The sequence below is a fragment of the Aquarana catesbeiana genome, linkage group LG08 (assembly GCF_042186555.1).
Source record: "Aquarana catesbeiana isolate 2022-GZ linkage group LG08, ASM4218655v1, whole genome shotgun sequence".
Lineage (NCBI taxonomy): Eukaryota > Metazoa > Chordata > Amphibia > Anura > Ranidae > Aquarana > Aquarana catesbeiana.
In genome coordinates this window covers 60,064,328-60,070,327 of record NC_133331.1, presented here as the reverse complement: position 1 = coordinate 60,070,327, position 6,000 = coordinate 60,064,328, and the positions used below count along the sequence as shown (strand labels likewise).

The 6,000-nt window shown below is 47.5% G+C and overlaps 1 protein-coding gene across 2 annotated transcripts in view; it reads left to right on the top strand.

Moving 5' to 3' along the window:
• Nucleotides 1-1,826: 1,826 nt before the first annotated feature.
• Nucleotides 1,827-6,000, top strand: part of PDCD4 (programmed cell death 4) — a 91,810-nt gene continuing 87,636 nt past the window's right edge. Inside the window, exon 1 of one of the 2 annotated variants that reach the window (XM_073595895.1) lies at nucleotides 1,827-1,976. The gene's annotated coding sequence lies outside the window, so the exon portion shown is untranslated. Of the gene's footprint in view, nucleotides 1,977-2,018; nucleotides 2,042-6,000 lie in introns of those variants that run through there. The other variant, XM_073595896.1, reaches the window with a different exon arrangement.

Sequence of the window (6,000 nt, the reverse complement as noted above, 5' to 3'; positions counted from 1 at the left end):
GATGGTTTGCGCTTGTGAACAGCAATCTTAAAGTCTGACCACAGATTTTCTATTGGATTGAGGTCTGGGCTTTGACTAGGCCATTCCAACACATTTACATGTTTCCTCTTAAACCACTCAAGTGTTGCTTTAGCAGTGTGTTTGGGGTCATTGTCCTGCTGGAAGGTGAACCTCCGTCCTAGCCTCAAATCACACACAGAGTGGTACAGGTTTTGCTCAAGAATATCCCTGTATTTAGCACCATCCATCTTTCCCTCAACTCTGACCAGTTTCCCAGTCCTGACTGCTGAAAAACATCCCCACAGCATGATGCTGCCACCACCATGTTTCACAGTGGGGATGGTGTTCTTTGGATGATGTGATGTGTTGGGTTTGCTCCAGACATAGAGTCTTCTTTGATGGCCAAAAAGTTCAATTTTAGTCTCATCAGACCAGAGCACCTTCCTCCATACATTTTGGGAGTCTCCCACATGCCTTTTCGCAAACTCAAAACGTGACATTTTGTTTTTTGCTGAAAGTAATGGCTTTCTTCTGGCCACTCTGCCATAAAGCCCAACTCTATGGAGCGTACGGCTTATTGTCATCCTATGTACAGATACTCCAGTCTCTGCTGTGGAACTCTGCAGCTCCTCCAGGGTTACCTTCGGTCTCTGTGCTGCCTCTCTGATTAATGCCCTCCTTGCCCGGTCCATGAGTTTTGGTGTGCGGCCGTCTCTTGGCAGGTTTGCTGTTGTGCCATGTTCTTTCCATTTGGTTATGATAGATTTGATGGTGCTCCTAGGGATCAACATAGATTTGGATATTTTTTTATAACCTAACCTTGACTTGTACTTCTCAACAACATTGTCCCTTACTTGTTTGGAGAGTTCCTTGGTCTTCATGGCAGTGTTTGGTTAGTGGTGCCTCTTGCTTAGGTGTTGCAGCCTCTGGGGCCTTTCAAAAAGGTGTGTATATGTAATGACAGATCATGTGACACTTAGATTGCACACAGGTGGACATCATTTCACTAATTATGTGACTTCTGAAGGTAATTGGTTGCACCAGAGCTTTTTATGGGCTACATAACAAAGGGGGTGAATACATACGCACACGCCAATTATCAGTTTTTTATTTCTGAATAATAGTTTTATGTATATATTTTTCTAATTTTACTTCACCAACTTAGACTATTGTGTTCTGATCCATCACATATAATTCAGATTAAAAAAAAACATTGAACTAAAGGCTGTAATGTAACAAAATAGGTAGAAAGCCAAGGGGGGGTGAATACTTTTGCAAAGCACTGTAAATTCTGAATTGTCTGGGTTGTCACCAGAAGAGGAATAGAGGGGGAGTCTTCCAATGGGGACACTTAGCTCTGCGATCTTTGAAGAGATTTTGCTCACTTCCTGTTGAGGCTGCAAAACAGGAAATTAAGGGAAATGCCCCCAAGAGGACACAAATCACAAAAAAATAACTACAAAAACCTGGACAGTTTTTTTATTATTCCCCACTTTACCCAAAGAAAGTTTTGGATTGAGATACTTTAATGACAGTGATGATAGTCTCCTGAGAGTGATAATCTCATAGCAGCACACACACACAGATAAAAGGGACATTTCCAGGGACAAACCTCACACATACCTGAGGTAAAACCAATGGCGCGCAGTGTCAGGTGGAAACACGGAGGGGGCGGGGCCTGCGTGATGTGACATCTGTCACAAAATGGCCGCGCCCGCCCCTCTGTCTCTCCTCACGCACAAGAATCCCGCCCTTTTTCCCTTCCCTCACCGTATGGACACGCCCCCATCTCCGCCCCGCCCACAGCCACGCCTCACTGCTTTGTCACTGGCCGGTGCGGGCTCACACCTTTTGTTTGCGGCCAATGGCGGGCGCCGTGCACGTCACCGGCACGTGACTCTGTTACTGGGCAGACGTGCTGAGGGAGGACTGAGAGAGATCAAAATAAAAACAGAGTCCGGGCAGAGCGGAGTGAGGTGAGCGAGGACTGGGGGGGGGAGAGGTCAGGTGTTTAGGGGGTGCAGCTGCTGCACAACCTCTTGTAAGTTATAAGGGGGGCACTTGGTTTTCTTTTCTGTGGCACTAGAAGTCACAGCATGCCCTGCATCCTCATAGGCTGGAGGATAAGTACCTGTCAGGGCATGCTGGGACTTGTAGTTCTGCTTGTTGTGTCCAAGGATATGAAATTCTGCAAAAACTGGTGCATGCTGGGACTTTGTCTATAATAGGGTATAAAAGACGTGCTGGGACTTGTAGTGCACCCCCTGGGGTGACGGGGCACACTGGGACTTCAGGAGTCCTGTGTAATGGAGTGCAGACACTGGCTGGCAGGTAATGCTGGGACTTGTAGTTCTATAGTAACTGGGTGTCAGGGCAGGCTGGGACTTGTAGTTCTATAATAACTGAGTGTCAGGGCAGGCTGGGACTTGTAGTTCTATAATAACTGAGTGTCAGGGCAGGCTGGGACTTGTAGTTCTATAATAACTGAATGTCAGGGCAGGCTGGGATTTGTAGTTCTATAATAACTGGGTGTCGGGGCAGGCTGGGACTTGCAGAGGTAGGATCCCTGGGCCAGGTCTAGGCACTGAGGGTATATAATGTGACATGTATACAGGTAGTTGGTGGGCACCCTGGTTTGGATGGGACGTGTTGGACACAGAGCGCTGTGTGTACAGGGGATGGAGTGTTGCACTCACTGGGGGATGACGGTGTGTGTTGTGTGGGATTTTTCCATATGCCGAGGGGGCGTGTCTGTTATGATCTGTCTTTATATGAACAGGGTGCTAACCAGGACATGTCTGTCTACAGCAACCAATCAGCTTGCAGCTGTCATTTCTGCCCTGTAAATGTGAATGGAGGATTCTGAGTGCAGTACGTTGTACAATATGGGGGGGGGGGTGTTATCTATATCCTGTTTACTTCATACCTTGTAGATTGACTGATTGACTGTCATGTGCTCTCTATACATTGAGGGGGTGTGTCTGTAATTTTATAGTGTGTGTGTGTGTGTGTGTTTTTTTTTTTTTTTTGTTTTGTTTTTTGTCGTGTCTGTAATATATGATTTGTATTTACAGAGACTGGGTGGATGTGTTTATGTGTACAATATGCCGCAAGGGGAGTGTTTGGTTTATATATGTGTATATTGCAGAAGTGTCCGTAATCTGCAGTATATGAATATATTCACCCTGAAGGGCTTGCAGGGTTGTATATACTTTGTCTGTGCAGGGTTATACAGTGCCTTGAAAAAGTATTCATACCCCTTGAAATTTTCCACATATGTTTTCATGTTATAATAATAATAATAATTGTTATTATACAGGATTTATATAGCTCCAACAGTTTACGTAGCGCTTTACAACTTGAGGGTAGACCGTACAAATACAATACACTTACATACAGTAGGAATTAGAGGGCCCTGCTCCTTAGAGCTTACAATATAACTAAAAATGTAAATGTATTTTATTGGGCATTTATGTGATAGACGGAGAGATAGATAACACAAAGTGGCACATAATTGTGAAGTGGAAGGAAAGTGATAACTGGTTTTCAAAATGTTTAACAAATATCTGATAAGTGTAGCATTTGTATCTAGGCCCCTTTCACACAAATCTATCCATGCTGTCCCCCCCCACTGCAATGCTTGCTAAATGTAGAGGTACAGAGATACTTGCCTTATTCCTCACTCTGTCAGGCATCTTCCATCCACATGTATGGTCCCCCACAGCATCCTCTGTAAAGCAGTTTGGGGGCAAGGTCACCTCACTTGCAATGCCAGGTTAATAGCCCCGCACTGCGTGTGATGATGGTGAGACCCTCCCCCTGCACTGCGTGTGATGATGGTGAGACCCTCCCCCTGCACTGCGTGTGATGATGGTGAGACCCCCCCCCCTTTGCACTGCGTGTGATGATGGTGAGACCCCCCCCTGCACTGCGTGTGATGATGGTGAGACCCCCCCCTTTGCACTGCGTGTGATGATGGTGAGACCCCCCCCCCCTGCACTGCGTGTGATGATGGTGAGACCCCCCCCCTGCACTGCGTGTGATGATGGTGAGACCCCCCCCCCTGCACTGCGTGTGATGATGGTGAGACCCCCCCCCCTGCACTGCGTGTGATGATGGTGAGACCCCCCCCCTGCACTGCGTGTGATGATGGTGAGACCCCCCCCTGCACTGCGTGTGATGATGGTGAGACCCCCCCCCTTTGCACTGCGTGTGAATGATGATGGTGAGACCCCCCCCCCCCTGCACTGCGTGTGATGATGGTGAGACCCGCCCCCTTGCACTGCGTGTGATGATGGTGAGACCCACCCCCTGCACTGCGTGTGATGATGGTGAGACCCCCCCCCTGCACTGCGTGTGATGATGGTGAGACCCCCCCCCCCTGCACTGCGTGTGATGGTGAGACCCCCCCCCCCTGCACTGCGTGTGATGATGGTGAGACCCCCCCCCCCCCCACTGCAGTGGAGTCTTATCTTCACCCCTAGGCCAAACAAGCATTTAACCCTTGCAGTGCAGGGGGGTCCCCTCTACAAGGGTAGAGCCTGTCTTATTCCCTGAGTTCAGCTTTCCTGTGTTCTTCAGTGGACTCCAAGAAAATGATTTTATGGTGAGTATAAAAATTCTATTTTTCTCCTGAGGGAAAAACCCTCAAACACATTGCCACATGTGCTGCACTTTTATGACATGACACATGCCTGGGAGTCTGCCATGAACTCCCAGCCACAGTTCATGGGTTGTTATCACTGATAGTTACTCCTGTTTGTCACTTTTTTTTCGTTATGACGGTTATGCATGTTGCATAATCAGGAACAACCACACTGCACTCTGTTTCTAACAAGAGGGGGAAAAAGCATTGAAATAGATCCAACTTGGGAGAAGAAAATACCTCGAGGCACTAAATAAACTAGCTTCCGACATCTATTGCCTTCAGTTTCCTATTCCATTTACAACATTTTGATCTTCTTTTTCACGTCTTTGGAAAAGGCCAATTATAATATTAGACGGGAGACAATACAGGAAGAAAGCTATTTTAATTAGGGCAGCCCATCCTTGCAACTGATGTTTTGGATCTGAAAATTGCTTGAGATGATTGAGTGGGGATCGAACCACATGAATTTTCTCTAGGGGATACGCCTAATTGTTTGCATTGTGCATCAACCTGTTTAAAGTGAAAGTCTGGTCAAAACCTAACTAACCTTAAACCTACTACCCTCCCCATTCTAAGCCCTATGTGAACCACCCTGTTAAGGAAAGATGTCTATACTTGCCTAATCAAAGGGCACTCTGGTCCAGTAATGTGATTGGCTCCCAGCACTGGATTCAGGGGAGAGGAGGGACAGCGGATGCCCCATAGTAAGTCTATGGGTGATGTCACCGCTCTGGCACCCAGGCTCTGCAGACGTTGTTGCATCTCTACTCTTCACTGAAGCCATCAGATGGGAGGGTCATGTGACTGGACTGGAGTGTCCTTAGTAAGGATGAGCTCTATCGTGTTCGCATGCTGCACGTGCAGAGCCCGCCAGGAAGTCGGCAATGCACTGCGCTAATCACAGGCAGTGAGACATTTCATGATCTCTGCAGCCGCACATCGGGAAATGTCTCACTACCTGTGATTAGCGCTGTGCAGTGCCGAGTTCCTGGCGGGCTTGGAACGTGCAGCATGCGAACACACCGGAGCTCATCCCTGGTCCTTAGATTTGGTAAGTATACACAACTTTCATGTTTTACAGGGTGGTTCACATAGGGCTTAGAATGGGGGGTGGGAGCCAGTTTAAACATGGTTAGGTTTTGACCGGACTTTTACTTTAAAGTGATTCTAAAAGGTGTTTTTTTTTTTTTTTTTATAACCTGTCATACTTTACCTGCTCTGTGAAATGGTTTTGCACAGAGCAGCCCTGATCCTCTTCTTCTCGGGTCCCCTTACAGCGCTCCTGTCTCCTCCCCCTTGACCAGTACCCCCCAATTGCAAGCTGCTTGCTATGGGGGCACTGGTGCATGCTC